The following is a 23363-nucleotide window of genomic DNA, read 5'->3' on the forward strand; positions in this document are numbered from 1 at the left end:
ATGAAGCCTGTTTTCAGTATCAGGTCGAACGGTACGCAGTTTATTTACAGTACAATGGTCAATTCAGAGTTTCATAACTCGATGTTTGAATTGTAAAAAGCAAATACAACTGTTTCCTTATGTCTCTAAACGGTTATTTGTAAGCATAGAGAACTATGCCATCGTATCAAGTTTGTCGTAATAAAACCAACATAACCTTTGTTAATTAATACAAATTCATTCATTTGTCAATTAACGAAGGGTAAGTAGGCCAAAATGATGGGAAATGTCCAAACTAAAAATTTCTAAGTGGTTATTTCTCTATACCAGACTATTTTCGTCCAGATCTATTAATGTTAACACCCTGACATTTAATTCTAAAGGCGCGTTCTCAAATTAAATTTGTTGTTTAACAAACATAAACATGTGATAGAAAAATTAGTAAAATTTTATCTTTATCATTAAAGACTTTGGAATTACTGGATTTATTAATGCAAAATTAAGACGTTTGCCTTCGTCAAAATAATAAAATTAAAATAACAGATATGATTAAAATCATCTCCGACTTATCAAAGAAAATACTAAATTCGCAAAACTATTCAAAATAATTATTGAAAAGATATCTGATAAAGCAAAAGAAGATAAACCTGAAGTTCTTGTATGGTATATAGACCGCTTAAAAATGGAAATGGTCGTAAAGCCTAACTTCAAGGACCATATGATCTGCCCTAGGGGCCCACCACTGACAGCTGCATTATTAGACCTAGAAAGGTGTACATAAGATAAATAATCCACATTGCAGAGGTGCAACAATAATAATTCATTCAGGAAATCAGGAGCTCTAAAGGTTCTCCAAGCCTACAGGATTTCCTCAAAACTTCTAAAAACACCCTCGTATTGCATAAAGCACAGCCACGTTAAAAGAGAATTGGAAATTTGGGCGTGTAACCCAATTGGAGAAAGAGGAAATCGTTCTCAACAGAAAGGAATTAAAAGTTCTAACTTGTATATTCACAGTTCATGCTCTAGTTAAGTATTACCTTTAAAAAATGGAACTATCATCAAATAACCAATGACAATTATGTATATCTGGTCAAGACAACCAAGTACTAGAAGAGACAAAGGCAACTGAACATGCCCTTCGCAACTGCCTAGCTAAGAAAAGGTTATGGTACTTAGAAAAATCCGCTCTTGTGAATTTGAAATGAAAATCTTTTAGGAAACCTGTTAGAAGAGATCAGGACAATAGACGACAGTTTATGTGTTAAATGGCAAAATCCCTACGACTCTCTATAAAGAAAAAAAAAGTTTTACTACTGCCTCGGATTACCAGGCAATGCCGCCGACGTTGGTGACAAAAGTTGCAAGCATTTATGATGACTAGAACGAATCTGTTTGCCACAACTTGTTGAATTTTCAATAATTTTATTTATTTTATAATATAACACAGATTAGACAGAAAATGCTATAGTTTTAATGTCAAAGAAATGGAAATTGATTTATTATTGCAAAACTAAAGTGCCTTAGGATTCAGATTACCAGGCAAAGAATGCTATTCGTCTTTGGCAAAAAGATTGCCGACATTTAGGATTTATGAATCCCGCGGCCTGGATATAAATACATGTGCTGGAGAAAATGCGTTGAGTTTTATTGTAAAATAACAGAAATCGCCAAACTTTCTCTTGTTGTTTAGAAAAACAAAATTAACACGGTTAGAACCACATATAATAAAAAACATTCAATAGTTTGGACATCAAAGTTTGATCAATTTTTATTGAAACGTGTTCATAAAAACTGTTTCAAGTCGCTTTCACCTATTTTTGATCAACTAAAGTAAAAAATAAACTAGAAGACCCAATCATATTTATTGGCATAATTATACTAAAAAAGGCGTACTTTGAAATTGTGTTATATTTTTTATCTACCTGCTTAATCCAAATTCAAAATTTTTTTTGTCATAATACAAGCATTTTATGAAATAATTTGGTTATTGTGAATTAGCTCTCCGACGGTATTGGCAAGGTGTAATCGACGACAAGCATTGGGTTGCCAAGGGCAAAATTGCTACTCTTTTCTTTGTTTCTTCTGGTTATTTTGTATAAGAAATATATAAAATAAATAAATAATACTAAATGTAACTATCGCCAAATTAAAATATAAAAGTGATCACCATTCCTCTTGTAACAATGAAGCAATAGTACTACATTATAATGTATCTTGTAGATACAATGTTATGTTAACAAGACCACTATGTTATCAAGAACTCATCGTAATTTATGAATCAGCCTAATTGTTCCCGAACGTAGAAAATCAGATAATTCTGTGGACAGTAGAGGTATAATAATTTTGAGATTTTTTCGTTTGTTTTGTTAGTTCTATCATCTATTGTAAAATTTGTACATGAGAATATTACTAATTACTGATTTATACACGTTCAGATCTGGACAAGCATGTACATACATAAACGCGCATAGGAAGTGAGTGAATCACTTTTCTTCGCTTTTATAATTTACAATAAATTACTGGCCGGTTTCAAAAATTACCCGTCTAGTCTCCAGGGGTTACAACAGCTAGGCCATTTCTCCTCTCAATGCAATCAGTTCCTTAATCCTTTCACTGTCACTCAATCCTAAAAACATTCTTTCTTATATGTACACCATTTACTCAGTTAGTGTAACGGAGTACTCGCTATTCCTCCATCACCCACACGTATTATAAAACGAACCTAATGAGGGTCGATGGGATACTCAATACTCCGCCATCGGCCGTTCACATTACACATTCTCGCAAATAAATATATTTACTATCAACACACGCGAGGCGCACAAAACTATCATTACTATTGTACAATAAAACAACCATGTTTCCTCAAAGATTAGGGGACCCAAATTGAAACGTGCTTAAGCACAATTCTCATATCGCTTGGCAATCGTATGTCTCTGAATTGAGCCATGAAATTACACCCTTCAATTAGGTGGGACCCATTGGCAACCTTTCTCTGCATGCCGGGCGCATATGCGGCTTTGTCCGAAAAGTAAGTGTCCGTGTGTCAATCTTGCATGACCTATATCGGGTGTCGATGACCATTGGTGGTCATCCACACCGTCCGCGTGATGCGTTGGACAGGAGGATGGGGTCGTGCGGTGACGTGCAACTTATAACCTATCCCGCCCCCGCAAGCTTTTGCCTTCCCGTGGCGCCACTGTTAAGGTCTCTTCGGAAACTGAACGAAAAGAGACCTGCAAATCTCACGTATCGATGGATGGAGTGTAGCAAATACACGGCCGTTGGGTCGCTCGTGCCTTGAAAGGTCTCGTAAGAGATGCCGAAGAGGTTCGGGTGGTCCCGGCGGTCGTTTGTGACACTGGCTTGTGTGATGTGCGTCTGCTCCTTGGAGGATCTTATTGGAGATGCCGCAGAAGAAGAGTTGCTCTTGCGACCGGCTGAGATAGAGTTGGCGGACGGCGGCGGGAAGGACTTCGAGGTTCGGACAGGGGCCCAAGACAGGTGTCCCCGGGTTCTGGGCCCGAACGTTTGACCGCTGTTGATCTAGCATGGGGGAGAACTGGGGAACCTCCCCCATTCCCGTCATTGACGGAAGAGTCTCAGAGGTGAACTGAGAAGGAATAGGCCGGCGGGGAGTTGCCCTTTGGAGGATCTTTTTAAAAGATGCCGCAGAAGAAGGGTTTCTCTTGCGACCGGCAAAAGTAGAGTTGGCGGACGGCAGCGGGAAGGACTTCGGGGTTCGGACAGGGGCCCAAGACAGGTGTCCCCGGGGTCTGGGCCCGGATGTTTGACCGCTGTCGATCTAGCACCAGGGGAGAAGTAGTGCACCTCCCCTTCCTGTCATGGACGGAAGAATCTCAGAGGTGAACTGAGAGGGAATAAGCCGGCGGAGAGTTGCTCTTTGGAGGATCTCGGTAGGATACCGCAGAAGAGGTGTAGATGCTCGGAAGCGGGCGACAGAGGACTGAGTGTGGGGTCGCTCCCTGGAGGATAGCGTTCGGAATTCCGCAAAGGGAAGATGCTCCCTTGTAGTCGACAATATAAAAGACTGTTAGTCTTTGAGATAAGGGTTCTCTCTTTTGTGATATGTGCGATTTGAAGAGCTCAAATCGCTAAGTAATAGCTAAGTAATAGCTCAGTAATGGCTCTCGGTCTGGGTTCCGAGAGTAAGTCGACTTAAGTGCTTATGGATTTCGGCGCGGTGCCAGAAGGGGAGATGATTTTCTACACCTGGCCTTTGTTACCAGGAGAAGTCGAGCGAGTGTAAGGGACCTCGGTCCATCCATTCATCTCTGAAACCTTCGCTGCTGGCCTGGCCACGGAGAAAAATAAAAGTAAATGGGAACCGCAAAGTATATAAAACCAAAGGGGAACCGAAAGGTAAAACCAAATGGGAACCGCAAAGGAAAGAAAACTAAGTGGAGACCGCAAAGTGAATAAAACAAATGGTAATCCCAAAAACAAATTCCNAGGTGCGGACGTTAAAGATCCTCTTGTCTTGTTGACGATGAGTAAATCGGGAAGCATACTGTCGATGACCATTCTTTTGAGTCAGGCTTCCCAGGGCCATCTATCGACATCCCTGCTTTTGAAACGTGAGATGTCCTCTTCCGATCCGGCTCATCTAAATGAGAGGATACAGGATTATAAGCTATGATTTAGCTGTTGCTTAAAAGATGTACCATTACAGATACAACATTGAACAGAAGAAACAAATCTTTCATTATTATATTAAATAAATTAAATAATTACATGACTAACCAAACATAAAATCCTTCTAAACATAGAGTTCATAATTGAATTTTATATTTCTAGCTTGTAAAAGTAGTATTTTTGAAGTATAGATTTTTAAATGATAACAAATTAGGACTCATTGCTAATTTCTCAATCGTTCCAAATCACTATGAAGTCTACTAACAGCTATTGCAAAACTAATGCTTAGCACGAACCCATGGGTTACGTTCTTGCGATATGAAGATGAAGAAGATATGAATTACACCATGACAGTTGAAATCGGGCCAACACCGGCGGTAAACAGGAGGTGATCCCGCAGTGCGTTTGGCCTCAAACCAACAATCGATATTCTCTTTTTTGCGGAGCGTCCTGTATGAAAAGTTGTTTTCGAAGCAAAATGGGTATTTGGCAAGTGAGCCGTCGAAGTTTTACTCCATGAATCTTAAATGTTGAAAGAAAATCTGGCCTTTAACTCTTAGTCAGTTATCCTTTTATCTTCTTATTCCAGCTTTTCCTGAGCTTTTAACCTTCTGGAAAGAAGGTTATTTTCCTTTGAATCGTACCCTGCATAAGGGCTTTAATTTCAATTTGTTTATGCTAACTAGAATTAAGAGTGAAGGAAAAACTTAAGTAGAAACAACACAACTTGGTTAATTTTGCTTAACTTGAAAACACCTGTATTGTTTTTGTTTATTCCTTTTGCCCAACTTAATTTTCAATCATTTTCAAAATATCCTGACGGCTTTCATTACAGTAGGTCAGTCATTCTTCGTTTATCTTAGGCCGTCAGTCATTTTTCCACTTGACGTGAAGATTCTTAATCATATTAAAATAATCTCTATAAATGCATCAAACCTGATCCTATTTTATTATAAAAAGTAAATACACTCTATCATAGACCGAAATGTCGTAGAGGAAACTCTAGAAACTGAAGTTTGAATAGTTTTTGCCACTACGGCCAATGCAGTTGGACAGGCGTGTGAAGGTGGGACACACTCGGAGAGGGCGGATAGCGACTGAAGTTTTAAAACCACGTTGACGACATTCCCCTGAACAAATAAATGGGGTGGAAAAATAATATGTATGTATCATTGGCATAGTCCAGTTACTGATGATGGGCCAGGAGCCCGAAACGTCCATATAATTTACTAAATTGAATAAAGGTTTTCAAACACGGAGAACTTGGAATTTTTCAACCTATCAACAGAGAAGATACCGTGGAGTTGGTAATATATAAAATACAATAAATTAGTTTATGTTAAAATAGTTTACATTTGACAATTCGTTTTGTGAATCCCGATTCTCAATAAAAATGTTTAGCTGTTTTATACTAGCAAGAATGAGATAGGTAGAAATACAGCAACCTAATACAACTTTCCTTCAGCAAAGCCACAACAATTGTATAAAACAAACCTTTGGCTCAACCGCTTAAATACAATTTGAAAGCTAAAATTCTAAGAGAGTTTACGCAACTTAATTAGTTATAATGAGTGATGATTAACTAACTGCCTTGTAATATTTTTGTTTTTCCTAAAACTGCTAAGATATGTTAAAAGCTTTTTCCTAAGAGTCTTTGACATTTTTCGTCCTCAATTTCATTTAAACTGTGCTAGAGCTTCTACACGATCAGTTCCTCAGCATTTGCCAAACTATCGTCAGCGATCAAGAAAATCCATAACATCCGTGAACAGTGCCTTTGTTTACAAGTTTGCAAGGCAAAATGCGCAAATAGTCTTCAAATTCAACGTTATTTGAAGGACGTTAAATATAACGTTATATATAGAGAAAACCTTATGTAAAATCTATCGAACGTGAGGAAAAAACCTTTGGGTATGCCTGTGAAAGTAATATGAGTATTTGCTTCTGTTATCCTTGATGGATAGCCCGGCGGCTAGTATCCCCTCCCCCCGAAAAAAAATAAAAATAAATAAAAAGTAGACAGTAACTACATGGGTACAACGTAACCAGTTGTTATAATAAAAATTTATCTCGCTCTTGTTGCGAGAAGCTTAAGTTGAACAAGTCCAGGCACTAATTACGCGATAATTGCGGTATCGTGAAATTGAGAATTTAATTAACGGCCTGACAAGTCCTCGATGGTGGCGTCCTCCCATTAACTGAGACCATAAATCAGTTTTTATAAGGGTCCGAGGGTGTAGTTTCGGCCTGGCATAGGAGTTCGGGAAAGGTTAATAGCAGTTGGAAGTTGAGACAGTCTAACACCTCGGCCTCCTTTATATTCAGCGAGCTAGGCCGTTATTGAACCGGAACCAGCCCGGGCAAGAAGTCTTCTCACATGTCTCCTCTTGATTACTTTAATTCGTCAAAGCGAATAAAAAACACTTTTCCCAGTGTTGGTTTGAAATATAAAAATTGCATGTACATTTTTATATATATAATTTTAAAAAACAATCATTAAACCTTGTGATATTCATTGGCATTCGCCACCAGAAAGTAACACTTATAAAGTTTGTATCAGTGTTTATAAATAACAAATGCAAATGTTCAATTTGTGATAAAATTTTAACTTTCACGGCTTTTGGTGGAGGTTTTCAATTTAACATTAAGGCATTTTGAATATTTATGTTTTAATTTTACTATGTTAAATTTTGTATTACTGTTTATTCTTTAATCCGTTAAAATGAAAGTACTTACCCGTGAATATCTACTGTTGCTAAAAGAACAGATTTGCATAAGACCATGCGCATGCATAAACTAAAACTACTTATTTGTCTATTTTTCCATCGAAAAAGTATGTACTTTTTTCGACAATGTGAGATGTAATGTTCGTGATGTGTAATGTACCGCACCCTTTGAAACCTATTTTCTGAACTTAGCATATCAGTACTAGTTAGTAGTTTTAGTTCATCAAGATATTTGGTTATTAGCCCGGTTTCAGTGGTTGAATTTCTTCTAAGGTTAAATTGTACATACACCACTTCCTCCTCCTGTGTGGAATCCTGCAATATGGTGCCACAGTTTGTTAGTAGGTGTGTTGGCGTCTCCTAGCTTCTTTGCAGAATCGGCACGTGCCGTTTGTGTTATACCAATCTTCTCCTACCCATTCAGTCTGAAATGTCCTGTAATGAATGCTGTCAGTATTCAAAGTCTCTTCCTATTTCCTTCGATATGACTTTATGAAATTTGGTAGAAGGTTCTTGAATTTTTTTCGCCGATAAAATAAGTTTTGTTATTCATAAGGTTATGAACGAGCAAGAGTTTGTGACCATTTCAGCATGTTGCACCAGTTTAATAGAAGTTTCATAAATTTAGTTCTTCTCCTACCCATTCAGTCTGAAATGTCCTGTAATGAATGCTGTCAGTATTCAAAGTCTCTTCTTATTTCCTTTGGTGTATTATGTTGTTCCTTTCCTTATGAAATTTGGTAGAAGCTTGTTGGATTTTTTTCAGTTAATCTCATTTCTGTAGGATCACCAATTAAAGTCGGTCTATCGTTAACGAATCAATCCGGAAAGCAAATAATTTCATGTTTCGTATATGTAATCATTTTAATCGCTTGTATTTTATCGACCTGCTTTAACAAGTGCTCATATGGTGGTGAATAATGCTGGTAATTGGTTTCTTACACGCCTGGGTAGATTTTTTATGAAATAAATAAAGTGGTATGCGTGGTTTTAAAAAGTAAGAAAAATTCTAAGGTTTTAGTTCGCTTGTTTGCGTGGCGAATTCTTTTTTTAGAATAAACAGTTTGAATCTCGATGAGGACAAGTTATCATGTGCATCTTCGAACAAAGGGCTTATAATTTATTTTCAAAACGTGTGAAGTATAAGTAACAAAATCAGTGGCCCCGGAATTTTTCTTATTAATTATAAGGATGATATTGCTTTGCTTTTTATTAATGAGCTTGGATTTCTGGTAGCGCTACGGATGATTTGAAGTTAAATAACTTTGTTAATCGTCCCGGGATGCAATTCCCATGAATTATGGCTGAATATTAAACACACAATGGATAAAGTAGCATGAGTTTTGGAGAATTATCTTGCTCTTAATATAGAACATATCTCATTTCTTTAATGATTCTCTTGATTGGACTTCTTGTTAGATGGCAGAGTCTCCATTAGAGCCAGTCTCTGTAGGTTGATAGTGAAAATAATAAAATATTCAGACTCAGTCACCCATCCCCATAAATGGATCATTAGGTTTTCGTTGCTAGCTTCTCACTGGAAATGGGCGCTGGAACCATAAGTCACTCCTACAATTCACGTTGAGAGGTAGGTTCGTAATTCTTGAATCTGATTACTATTTAATACTGGAAATCTGGATAGATGTTAATAAAAATTTTGTAAGCAGGACCATCCTTTACAAAAAGTGTAATCAGAATCGTTTATACGAGCTATTTCCAGCCAACCGTGAATTTCGGACGGATTTTTTGGGGTTGTAGCTCAAACAAGGTTTTTCTAATTCATAAAATAATTAATCATATTAAATCCTGGGTTGGCTATCGAAACTCAGTAGATTTAAAATTAAAAATTAAGAATCCTGACACTGCACGCTTACAGTCCACCCATTTAATTCGGAAACGATTAACTTTAGCAAAATATGGCCTTATAGAAACTTCAAGTTAATTTTCGCTAGGAATCGCATGGTTGTAACAGATTTAACGTAACTTTCTCATCTAGCTGGGAAATGAGACTAACTTTGTTATCAATAATAAGAATCCCGTATTTTTATGGTACAATTTTATTTTAGAGCTTATGGTGTGCCACTTTTACTAAATGGAAAATTTTGATAGGATCGACCATTTCTGAGTTATGCCCGGAAGACGCGTGAGGGGGTTCGCTTTTAGTAACAAAAAGATGGCACGCTTAAACGCTGGGAGTGAGCTTTTATTATAAACATAAATTTTAATAAATGGCCAAAACTGCAACAATACATAATAAGAGCTGAGAGTCGTTTTAAAAATAAAATTGACTGGACGGTGATAATTTTTTTTAAAGAGGTATTTTTTCATAAATTAGTATAAGCTAAGCGTAAAAGCAACCCCATGATACCTACCTTATTCTGAAACGATTCCTATTCTAATTAAGTTGCTAATGCTAATCGTTTTTGCACCTTCTGTGCATAAAAAGTGGTATAAAATGAGCTCTAGAATCGAATTGTACTATAAAAATATTGGATTCTTGTTTAAAATTACAAAATTAGTGTCATTTCTCAGCTAAATGAGAAAGTTATGTTAAATTTGTTACGGCCACGCGATTTCTAGCCGAGATTAACTTGGGGTTTGTATAAGACCATTTTTTGCTAAAGTTAATCTGTTCCGAATTAAATGAGTAGACCGTAGAAGTTGAAACTCGTTTATCCATTACATCCTTAGCAATTTTTGTTGTTAATCATAAACATATTATGCTGGTCCGGAACGCAAACAATTCCCAATGATGTAAAAGTCAGGTCTCGAGAATCATCCACGTCAGGTGTTGGCAGACCATGGTCAGACCTCCGTATTATCAGTGGTGCAGTCGGATTTTAAGTTTGTCAAAAAATGACAAAGTTATGGCAAAAAGTAAAAGGACAAACGTTGTCAACTACAAAGGAAAGATATGCTAAATTAGGCCTTAACAAATGAGGGACAATTATAATCAAAATAGCCGGATTAAAAATATTCTTTCAATTCCTCCGAAATCAGACTAGACGAAGTGAAACGGTATATAAAAATCCATAAAGGCTTTATCAAAACCCTTTCCCACCAGGTTCATAACGAGAAGAAAGCCTTCCATTTCCGTCTCAGGGATAAAATATGCATTAAATTCCGTCGTTATCCGCCAAATCGGAGGTTCAACTCTTTCGCCGAGAGGCATTTACGCCGGAAGATTGTTTATACCTTTTTCATTGCAGACAATTACCCCTTTTGGTAAAATATGAACGAGGGAACGGCCAGAACCTTTTTTTCTCCTTCTTAAATAAATCCATAGAACATTATTTCTTCCTTTTCGTTATTTTTGTTAGAATATATGTAATATAATAGAACAATTTGTTCTATCAAATTAAAATTCATTTGCGGTAACGAAAACTCAACAAAACAACTATGCTTCACATGGGAAATGATAGCAACCTCATCAGATGAAACACTATGAAACTTGCCTCCATTGGAACGAAACACAGGAGAAAAATTCGGAAAATCTGTGTTTAGGTTTTTCTGAACATTTTGGTCTGCTCGCTCTCGTTGTTTTAGTGCGGTTTTCGTCATCTTAAAGCCGGGAACACACTTAGCCGATGCAACGCCAAGCGACGCTACCCGATGCTACCCGACGCCTTGCCATCTTTTGGTAGGGTGTGCACATCTGCCCGACGAAAGCACACGCCGGGTACAGTCACACAGCGTGTATCACAATAACGTGTATCACCCTCGCAACGCCTCTTTTGTTCTTAATGCACTACTTTCAGCAAAACCTTGTAATAAATTGTTAGTTAAATTTTATGAGTACAACCATCTAATATTGTTTGTTAAGCTTAATTGTTTCAATAAAGTTATTCGTAACCATCATAATTAAATAATGTTTATAAAAACATATGCATTTTTGATCTCGTTTAATTTGGTTTACATTAAAATTACATGTTGTAATTAATATAATGACAAAATTACATGTACTTAGTTTGAAATAAACTACAAAAAATATGAGTGTCCCGTTCTGACGCTACCCGGCGAAAATGGTGTAATTTTATGAGAAAAACCATGTAATAAATTGTTAGTTAAATTCATTATATCAAAAAATGATATTCTGGTGTTTTAATTGATTTTATACCAAACCATTATTTTTTTTTAAATTAAAAAGTACTGAATTTTTGATCTTGGTTAATTTGGTTTTTATTAAAATAAGCATGTTGTTATTAATATAACGACAATAATACAAGTTGTTTGAATAAAAATATGAGTGTCAGGTTCTTTTGTCTTCGACTGTACTCGATGCTATCCGTCGAAAATCTGGACAGTGGTGCTCGCAAAGCGTAGAGTAGGTAGCGTGACAGATGTGCGCGGGGGTAATGCGACCTTATGTAAAATCGGAGTTTGGATTTGCGTCAGGTAGCATCGGGTAGCGTCGCATGGCGTAGCATCGAGTAAGTGTGTTCCCGGCTTAAGGGGTGGGTCTGATAGCCAGGAGGCCAGCCAATTGTCATAACTCTAAAAACACTTTTACACTTAATTATTTCCAACTCATATACGTGAAAATATGGCAGAAATTTTTCTTGTGAGATTTCTTTGTACGGTCTGTAGGGTGAGGAACCAGAAATTTCGACATTACCGATCATTTTGGTTTGCCTATCGTCCTTGGTTTGGTCTGCCAAACGTGTTTCCGCATCTCAACATTTTCAGTATTAGGTTTTTGTAGCATATTATATATTGTATTATATTATATTATTTGTATTACAAATGCATTCGAGATAGCGAAATGCCGAAACGCATCTGACAAACCAAACCAGCGAAGATAGGTAGACTAAAATGATTGGTTACGACCGAATTACCAGACACATAACAATGAGCATCTGCTGAATGTTATATCGTTTTGAAATCTTTTTACTCTTTTTATAGGTTTTGGACATATATATGTTAAACTACTTAATCTGAACACATCGAGACTCAATGACCTTTCTCCTCAACCCTGTAGTAATTTAGTTAAACAGTTTAATAAGAAATTAGATTAAACTATAAGGTTTTATTGAAAAATAAGCGTTAAACGATTTTATATTATTTATAGTAACATATAAGTGTAAATAATTATTTCAGTTATAATGTCAAAGCCGTGTTATTTTCAATTATTGCTCGGTATGGAACGAAATATTCTTCTTGGGGGGGGGGGGGAGTGTACTCCAATTTCCTCCAACTACCATTCAATTATGCTCGGATCAGACCAACATACAATACTTCAATTTAACATGTAAACCCCCTGGGTATACATGAAAACGACAAACTGAAGCAATAATCATCTTGGACATCGCCGGCCCACCGGGGGGAGGGTTGTCGGAGTTATATTGGAGTTGGTAGCGGGGTGTGGCCACTGCCAAGGCCGTATCCATTACCAATCGACAAATTTCAATACATTAAATTTATGTTAGTTTAGCGTATTTAATACTAAAATAATAAGTACCTAAAAAATTTAAATGAAAACTCATAACATTTTTGTTTGTTTCAGGCTTATTACCCTCTTGGTAAAATCTTCAGTAGTAAAGAAGGTAATTTCATTTTATATTTACGTTGAGTGAAAAAAATTATTACACTAGCGCAATTTTTTTAAATGTTAAAAAATTATAAAAGCGAAAGTACTGATCAACTGATAAATAAAGTTTAGAGGAAAAAAGTTCAGAACATTGATTTAGACATGTTGAACTTTATATATATACAACACCCTATCGAATTTGCTACTACCGATGGATACACATCAAAGGTTTTTTTTAAGGTAGTAAAGAACTTGGTCTTCGACCTGGTTGTTTTATGCCGCCATAATCAATAAAATTCGTTCCTTCACAATCAAAAGGGTTCCCTCAGAGTATTTGCACTGAATCTCTTTGCTAAACTTCATCTCAAGGGCGACTATTTGACAAAGCGTATGCATGTTGATTCACCGCTGTTTTGTTTTGTTGAAAGTTGTCGTTTTAACATTATCGGGAAACAAAAGGCGGCTGTTAGAAAATAGTACGCACAGCTCGGCAACAGCTTAAAATCGTTCGTTATTTGTATATATGTAAATGAACTGCCCATAAAAAAAACCGACCATCTGGTTTTTGCATGAAAAAATCACCATCTTTGGATATTATATAATATTTTGTCAGACTTTTAAGTCACAAACCTGCGCTTGGTCTCACTTTTTAGAAAATTTTACACGCATCTCTGCGACTTACAAGGCTGAGTCAAGATGGTCGTCTTTTTTTGATTGGCAGTTTATTTAAAACAGCCAGTTTATTGAATCTTCTGAAGAAGAACAGGCAAACCCAACGACAGTTTTCTATATCACTTGAGAAAAGAGAGAAGAAAGAGAGAGAAAGAGTGAGAGTGATAGGGGGGAAAGGAAAGGGAAAGAGAGATAGAAAGAAAGTAAAGAGAGTGAAAGGGTGAGATGGAGGGAGAGAGTGAAAGAGTGAGATAAGATAAATTAGAAAACATTAGAGATAGACACAGAGATAGATAGATAGAGAGAGAAAGAGAGAGAAAGAGAGAATGAGTGTGAGAGTGAGAGAGAAGGAGAAAGAGTGAGATGTAAATAGAGAGAGAGAGAGAACATTTTTGCACAAATATAAATATATTTTGCACAAAGTTTAGATTATAATAAGGATTATTATGTATGTGAGTGATACAGTGATATTAAATTACTAATATAAGTATTCATAAACTTTCACAGTATTATAATATAATTTATTTGGGTCATGATGTTATATTAATTATTTATGTACTATGCCCGCTATGCTGTAAACAATAACAAAACATCTATCATACGAAATCTCAGTTCTATAAAGGAAACAATATACTATAGAATTATATGAAAAATGAAACCGATCAACACAATGAATTTGTAATTCGATGATGAATGCGTGATCCAGTGATTAATTATTCTTCTCACAAGCAGATAAAAATGTCAAAAGTGTGCAATTTTTAAAGTATTTACTACTACAAATGAATTATCACCATATTGTAACTTCACATTAAACTACTTCTAAAAAAAGAGAAAAAAGAGATTCGCTCCCGTTTTCTGTTGAAATTGGCACAGCCTCGGGAACTGCGATGTAAACACATTTCAAAGAGATGCCGGACCTCTACTTTCAAGATAAGAGTCTGTAGACAAAACCCCAGGCTCTCGTCGTCGAGACAGATAAAGTGCAGGACGGCCGAGTTTATGGAAACGGAAAGATAAAACCAACTCGACGGCTCTTGTGTACTAACTGGCACTCTGATTTCCCTCCTTCAATTTACACCTTATGCCAATTACCTTTTAATGAATATTTATTAAGATAGTACTTGAATTAATATTAACAGGTTTATTAAAAAATAATAATTTATTTCGAGATATGAAAACTGTTGTATTAACTCTCACAGTATGATATTTAACACCCTGTGATTTGCTAGATTTCTCCCCTTTATCATTTTGTGTCCTAATTACACTTTCAAACAATGATAAGTAGTAAATACAATAACAACGACTACATCAGTAGTAATGAAAGCAATAATTAACTAAAATCCCAATGGAAATTTGTCCACATCCGAATAATTCCAAAGCCTAAAAAACCTTATAACATTCCATCATCCTACCGTCCAGTTGGTCTATTACCTATAATGGGGAAAATCCTAGAAACAATTCTGCTTAAACACATTCTCCCCATCCATCATTCTTGTAATCTTAATCCCTGACCACCAGTTACGGTGGCCACCACTGCTGCATGAACACGGTCCCAATAGATGGTTATTTTGTAAGCTGACCTGTTCAATGTGTTCTAGTATTGAGCGGATGATATTCAATTTCAGTCCTGTTAGGGTTGCCTTCCTCTGAGATACGGCTATGTCATCATAATTTAGATAGATAGACCTTTCACTGATTTCAACGTATCTTTGAATTACGTGGCTTGAAATATATTAGTGTACGTACCCATAATGGACTCACAATACTACAATATTTGATTTTGAGACCAAATATTTTTGCCCCTGTATTTTGCGTCCTGGATCCGTCAGGTGCCCATGAAATCGCTTCTTCTTCCTTTCCCACAACCCCTGCAGTTACTGGATCTCAATAGAGAGAGACTTAGTTTTGCAAGCTAACTTATTCAATTTAGTCTTGCAATTCTGACCCATAGTCGAGCTGATGATGTTCGATTTCAAGGCTCTTACGGCTGTCTGCCTTTATGAGATGCTAAGTCTGTCATTTTGTGTACAACACATCTTAGAATTCCATGGTTTGCGTCGTGAAAGATGGATAAAAAACCAATTGGTTCTGTGTAATTGATTATGGTACGAAATATTCTTTTCCCTGCTCCTCCTTGCATTTTGAAACATCAACAGACTATCGCAAGGTCATCGGCCTATTCGTACTCCGTCCCAAACAAAGGGTAATTTTGTTTCGCATGCCCTACGTATTAATTTCGTCTTGCTACTTAGAGCCATATTCGCTTTGATTGCTGTTATATCTTCATTTCATTGTTTCTGATTAGAGACGAAATATGATTTTGTGACCAAATATTCCTGACCTGGACCTGAGCCTTTTTGCTGAATCCTTCGATCACCAACTTACGTCCATCAGCGGTTTTCAGCCTGGATGAAGTAGCATACGTTCTCCAAGGAATTTCTTTAATATTCTTATTTTTCGGTGAACGACTTTTATTCCAACCGTTAAACTGCTGATACCAGGTTTTAGTTATGCTTAACGCCTTGTTTGTAAATAGTGTTTTTAATCCGCTTATGAAAAGGATGTTCATGAGCAAATATACGCATTTTATAAATAACTGTCAGGATGTTCTCTTATATTTCGACCTCAACAGTTTAACTTATGATTTTTCCTTCTTGAAGGTGGGATAATAGGTAATCTGAAAACAAACGTTGTTCGGAGTCTGAAAGACTGAAATATGTACCACACTGGCTCTTTTTTAAAATAAACTGTTATAAAATAGTAATGACTGACGATCACTGTTTTAACCATTGCGTTAACTCACCTGAGGAAGGATTAAAATAAATCCGAAACTGCTAATTTTAAACTTATGTTGAGGTGAGCGGCCCCACAAGTGACTTCTGGGGCCGCTCACCTCAACATAAGTTTAAAATTAGCAATTGATTATCCAACGGCGGACTAAAACAAGCACACAAATCCGAAACGTTGTGGATAAAAACTGGTTGCGATTTTTTTGAGATAACCTATTATCCCACCTTCAAGAAGGAAAAATCATAAGTTTAACTGTCAGAAACTAAATTGTTAAAGTTTGGTGATGCTGATGCTCCTTGTTCTTCCATAGAGACCCGGGTGAGTAGTGCTCCCGGTTTAATTTCCGAATAGTGTCACGATAGACACATTGCTATTACTGTATATTTACTGTTATCGGACTCCACAATATACGCATTACATGATTATATATTTGAAATTACATATTGTGTATTATTTTATTGTTAGTTATTATTGCAACTAAACCTCTCAAGTAAAATCACCAGAATTACGAACCCTACCAGCAAACCGACTAAAATTTTCCTACTAACCCTCATCAACGGAATAATTGCATAAACATTATGAATGTAATGAGATAAAGAGTAAAGTTTAAAACCGATTTAGTTTAAGTTTCCTTGTAGAAGAGCGGAATGGCTCTCGTGGCTCACCTAGAGCAAATATTTATGGCCTGGATGATGAAAGGGTGACCCCCTAGAGAGGGTGAGTTGGTGGTATTCAATTATCTAGCCTCCAGCACCACTCGCTTTTGAGCGAAACCACCCGGCATCGTAGTAGAATTTTGTGTTGCTGCGGAGTAAAATAAACCAGTTATCTTACACAGTTTTAGGCAAATAGTGAATGAAAATGACAATCGTTACGAAATTTCACGAGTTATGAATCACTTTGTAATATTGTTTATATAAATTTTCAAGTTTTAAAACGATCGATTCGGAGAAAACGGTACATCATTAAAAAGAAATCGCATTTAAATACATATTTTCCATATGGTTCTTTATCAATGTTAAATGATTATTTATACAATTTAGATGTAAATGATTAAAAATTAGTTAAAACCGCTCGTTTTCATTTTGGAATTTTCATTTCTTTCGAAATATACTTGTAATATACTCAGCTGGAAGGAGCATATTGATAAAAATATTAGCTTTTAAATGTCGATATTTGTGTTCTGCCATCAACATTTCGAATTTAAACTATGTCACTGATACACCTTTATTATCAAAATTTGATCATTACGAAATAAAATGTAAATAACAAATGAGGAATGCTGATTTTGTTTGCGAGTCCATCTGACGAAAATTGTTTTTCACACTATTGAAGGATCCATGCAAAAATTGTACATGAAAGCAGAAAAACAGAACTAAAACGACTTCGTTGGCAAGAAAATGTTCAAATTTTAATTGAAAAGGAAGCACCGTTTCATGATAAAAGCTCATAAGCAGTGATTTATTGCATCAGTTAAAAGAAGCATGGCAGAAACCATCACAAAACCAAATTCAATTATTGCTTGCGGCGGACCATTATCCCATGCCTGCCACCTGAATACACTGGGAACCGGATTTTCGGTAACTAGGGCTGAAACCGCAAGTCATCCACATCATGAATCATTAATTTTCCTTTTCTATCTCGGTCTCTGTGTTGTACAGTTGTATCAGGGTTTTTTTAAATCTTAGTACTCCTTGCTCAATTCCGTCAGAAAAAATTTCATTCTAAATTACCCGATCACTCAAACCCCTTAATCCGCGAATTGTCATCTTCAACATTTCTTACCAATCCTTGGCGGTGACTGGAGCGACTTGGTCCCGCGACATCTTAGTTGCCTAACATCAACAAGGATAGTTGCCAAGTGATCCCCAACCGATTGGTGAACTAACCTTTTGTATGTTACTGCATTCAACCTTGTGTGCACGTTCTCCCAGCATAATAATAATTTCAATATTTTTGCTCATTGCATATTTAAAGTGAAGTTGTAAATAAATGAGTTTAAAAAATCTTACTACTAATGAAGGCTACGTTAATTTATAATCATTGCCATTTCTATTTTATTTATAACACCTTAGCATAAATATTTCAAAACTTTCATGAACGTGTCAATAAAAATACATACAAAATAGATATAGATAAAATAGGATTACTTTATCCCAAATAAAATTTAAAAAAAAACACAAAAGTAGATAAAATCATTAACGTTGGAACGTTAACAAGTTTACAAGTTTAGTTTTACAACGTTAAGCCGTAAGGGGCCACCTGATTTACATAAGGCTTCAGAAAAATCAACCAATTAGATTATGTAGCTACCGATTACTAATTTATATATGCTCAAAACTTTAACGTCTATGTACATACAAACGTGAATGGAATTGAGCAGTTCCAGCTTTTGTGTAATTTACAATAAACTATTGGCAGGCCTGGAAAATTATCCACCTCGGGAGTCCACCAGGGTCAGACCTTGGTCTATCCGTCCATCCTGGAGGTTGATCAACATCTAGATCACCTCCCACGAAATCAGTCTCCCATTCCAAACTCATTCACACTCCCACTCACTCTTAAATAGGTGATACTTGGTATTTAGTACTTGAAATTCCTCTATCACGCTTTACACATATTATATAACTAATCTAATTGAGGGTCGATGGGGTACATATTCCGACAACGGACCCCTTGTACATTCTCATACTACACACGAGTACTTTAAAGTACGGGTAGGATCCTTACACACTCTTTTGTACAGGGTGGATGTGGGAGCCCCTAGAGTAGCCTCCTCGGCCCGCTACTGCTGATGACCTTTCACATCCCGTAGCCACTCTCTTAATATAACCTCTCATTATATCCCTCTTAGCTTACCGAGCCTCCAGACACTACATTCCATTGAACAACAGTTCAAAAAATATCAAATCAAACTAAATACCACCAAGTCCCAAAACATAAACTTCGCCCTCCGTTGCATAACTCTACCTCTAATGTATTACCTAACCCTCTTCCCACCGAAAACGTCTTCCACAACGTAGGACTGTATTTAGGCAAACGAACTGAACTGGATTCTCCATACTTACTAAACAGGATAGAGCTGAACCGACGATACTGTTTACCTAATTGTCTTCTAGACAACAGATCTAAACTCTTCCTCGACGGCAAAATACTCATATGCAATTTGGATGTACGGCATAGAACAATTAGGTTGAACCAAACCTTCCAATCTCCGAAGAATCCAAAATTTACAATCACAAAACCTTAGATATATTGTCAACGACCGTACTATGTTTCCAACCGCACCATCCTAAACCATCCCACCGCATCATCTTAAACCATCCAACCGTCTAAATTTACCCCTTATAAACATATTTCATCAAGACAACACTACATTAACCGCTAATCCGACTCTCATCCCAACACACAGCATCCTTCTCGATATCTATAAAAAAAACAGTGGCCTCGTGACCTGCTCTCAGAGTATGTGATTAAATGATGTCTTCAGATTTAGGAGTGGTACACTGGCTCCTTTCCTCGAGTTAATATCTCTTTACGTAATGCATTATCTATGCAACATTTTGCGCAAGATTGTTGCTCGACTAGTCACCAAAAAATTATGTTGAAACACAATTAAAAAGAAAAAATTTGCAAGTGTATGTGTTTGTAAAAAGTCTGAAGTATGATTTAAACTGGGCCGTACTGGAGGCATAACTGTTAAAATATCTTCTTCGCCTTACTGTGCAACATACTACATTCTTTAGTTTGAGACATTATTTTACAGAATTCTGTTGATTTTACTCTTTCCAACCCTTCAAAATCAAAAGGTGATTTAGTATCAGAAACTTCGATGTTGATCACGCATTACACGGTCTTGTAAGCGGAGGCAAGTTTCCTAAATGGCCGCATACTTAACCTTCCACATCCAACAATGGTTAATATCAATCAATCTGTAACGCATGGTTCACTAACATTGGTAGTTCATATGTGAAATTTAAATGGATAAATTATTCCAATTTAAAAAAATAGTATCATGTTCTGCGATCATCAGAAGTGAAAATTTCTTGAAATATCATGAAGCATCAAGGGGTAAAATTTTGACGCGTTGTTCTCCGTCGTGAAATTCTCAATCCTTTCTTCCGACCTACGTGAGTAGAAAGTTAAAAGGATCGACTTATTCCCAAAAGTTCCTTATTTAATTTTGGCCTCCTAGGAAATTTCAGTAATCGTTAAACCTCAAGCGAGACAGGGGTTTCGGCGACAAAGGGTCGGTCGACAGTGATTATTTTTCTCAGAAAGCCTTTTACCAGATAAAACCTTGACATAAGAAACAGTCCTAAAATATTAATTAATCATAAATATGTAAGTACAGTAAAGAAAAAAATTGTGTTTATTTTGTTTAAATACTTTTAAAGATTGAGTGTTTTTATTAAACAAGCTTAGATTTTTAAAAGGGTTACATTTATTTTTAATAAATTACTATTTATTTAATTATTATTTTATGTAATATTGAAAGTATTGTGCCACTGTCGTGTGTTGAGTGTGATTGACTTTATTGGCGTAAATAAATATATGGTGCGAGAGGGCCGATTGGGGCATTTCGAGTACCCCATCGACCCTCAATTATGTTAAATATATAATAATTTAAAGACTTATAAAGAGAGTTCTACCCTATCTGAGAGAATGGTATGTAAATAAGAACGAATGCAGTGATTAATGGGAATGTGTCTGCATGCGTTGGGGGATGAAATGACTTAGCTATTGGCAACCTCGGCGGTTGAAGTGATAAGACCGAGGTCTGACCAGGGACTGATTCTTGAAGCCTGCCGGTAATTTTTATATTTATTGTAAATTACAAAAGCTGGCTGTTTTCTCGAGGCCTTGCCCGGTTTATAGCCCTATCACTCCACTGAATTTAGCTCTATGTAACTGTAGCAGTGAGTTTGCCAAAGTTCGTGAGGGTTGATTTTGAGCTTACTGTGTCTAGCACTCCTAGAGTTTATCCATTTCTCCTTTTCTTCTAAGATGGAGGATTATTGGTTTTTGTTATCTTAAGTATAGGTTCGGGGCATATGTACGGTCTTGCAGATCCTCCTCTGGTCAACGTGTCTGCCTTTTCGTTACCAAAATTCCCATGAGTCCTGATACCCAAGTTTATCATCTGCTTCTTTTATTTCCTTAGTTTTTGGAGATGTTGGAGCAATCACTGACTAATTTTGTTGTGACTTTTTTACCTGCTAATGCTTTAATTCTGCTTGGCTATCCATCTATTCTTTTAAGGATATTTTTGTCAGTGTAACCCTCTTATATTGGGATTGCTCATATTTTGGGTTTGGCAGAAAACGCATGATCCTGTTCTTCCTTTGTTTCGGAGCCATCTATACACTATATTGTATGTGATTTTCTCATGAATTCTCCTTCTCCTATGTGGTCTGTTAGGAATTTATGGGATATGGTAAAGAATGTTCCGGGATGTTTAATCCCTTCTCTATTCTAGGAATTAGTTTGTTATTTTACTATATTATTGCTTTGCAGGGAATGGAAGAAAAAGTGGTAAAGTAAACTAAACAATTAATTTAGATTATGCAATTCGTAACCATCTTAGAACTAATGATATGCGAATTTAATGTTTTGATGGTCCCTTGGTTGGCTGTAATATTTATGTCTTCATTTTGAATTCTTTCATTCCTCGGTTGCATGAACCTTGGCTTGAAAGACTTTAGTGAACATGCCCGTAGGATCGTAATATTCGATCGTGGTTGTCAAATCCGTACGTGTGAATGTTATTTATTCTTCTAATACTTATATACGTCTATGGATGCTTACAACGTCAATGCAAAAAAAAAATTGTAACATAGTGATGATTGCTGCTCTTCGATGCCCTTTATTAATTGGAACCAGGGGGTGGTGTCAATATTGGCATAAGTTAAAACATTACGCTACAACGTAATAGCATTCAGGACTATAATAGCGCAGTTCAAACATAGAATTGTCGGCGAATCCTGACTTAGCGAGCGATTGTTAGTTCAAACAGTATAATTGAATTTACCGCTACCCTGCCAAGCACCAATATTCGATTAATAAACAAACATCGATTTAATAAATTATCGAAGATGTTTTGGTATTAACATTATCGATTAGTTAAGATAATAAACGTTAAAAACTCACAAATTTTAAACAAAAGGTCGTAAACTAAGCTTTATTAAATTATTGTTTCCTGGCCGACAGAACATTCCAAGTTTGTAACCACTTAAGAAAAGAAACCATGTTGTTAGCTTGGAAAAACTTTTGAGTCTTTGTAGCCTCTCTGCATGATAATCGCTCCTTTTGAACATGTGTCCGCAAAAATGTTGGAAATTATTCCTTCAGCTGGGCTGCTTCCTAAATTCGTAAAGGGCCAAGGGTCTACGCCGACTGGGAGCTAATGAGGGCGGATCTTTTATGCGAGCCCATGGTGAAAAATACATTAGGCTGCGACGCGTTTGTTTCTTTAAGAGGTGTACACGATGGACGCGTTGCATTTAAATGTGCTCGGGCCGAATCGATAAATCTGACAGAGCCTGTGCCCATATTTAGAACGAGCACAGTTTACACATCCAACGAAAACATGTTCTAAAATTTATATTTCGACACGCTTCCATCGTTATTAATGAAAAATATTAGTTATGTTATTAAAATTAACAATATAGTGACTAATTAGAACAAGAAATAGCAAAAAAGAGAGAGCTGACGATGACCAATATATTTAGCTGGACATAAAATTTAAAAAAAAATACTGTGTTTGTATATTCTGATAACAGGTGCTATTGAGCACAAGAAAATCCTATCTTTTATACCTGCAATCCTGAAAATGCAACTTATTTTTCCCCAATTGAAGCCGATGTCAGTCAAAGAGGTATCCTAGGTCATATCTTTATATCATATACAAATGGCAGTCCTAATTCTCCTTCAAACAGGAATGTAGACAGTGATCTTATCCCATATGGCAACAGTTGATCGACAAACTGGCTGAGAGGTAATGACAATGG

The 23363-nt window shown here is 36.3% G+C and overlaps 1 protein-coding gene across 1 annotated transcript in view; it reads left to right on the forward strand.

Annotated features, from left to right (window-relative positions):
- Window positions 1-23363, forward strand: part of LOC106670423 (RNA-binding protein Musashi homolog 2-like) — a 393099-nt gene that overhangs the window by 159354 nt on the left and 210382 nt on the right. Inside the window, exon 3 of the mRNA XM_014400751.2 lies at window positions 12868-12907. The gene's annotated coding sequence lies outside the window, so the exon portion shown is untranslated. The remainder of the gene's footprint in view (window positions 1-12867; window positions 12908-23363) is intronic.

This window comes from Cimex lectularius, unplaced genomic scaffold, assembly GCF_000648675.2.
Source record: "Cimex lectularius strain Harlan isolate CLEC.00 unplaced genomic scaffold, Clec_2.1 scaffold103, whole genome shotgun sequence".
NCBI lineage: Eukaryota > Metazoa > Arthropoda > Insecta > Hemiptera > Cimicidae > Cimex > Cimex lectularius.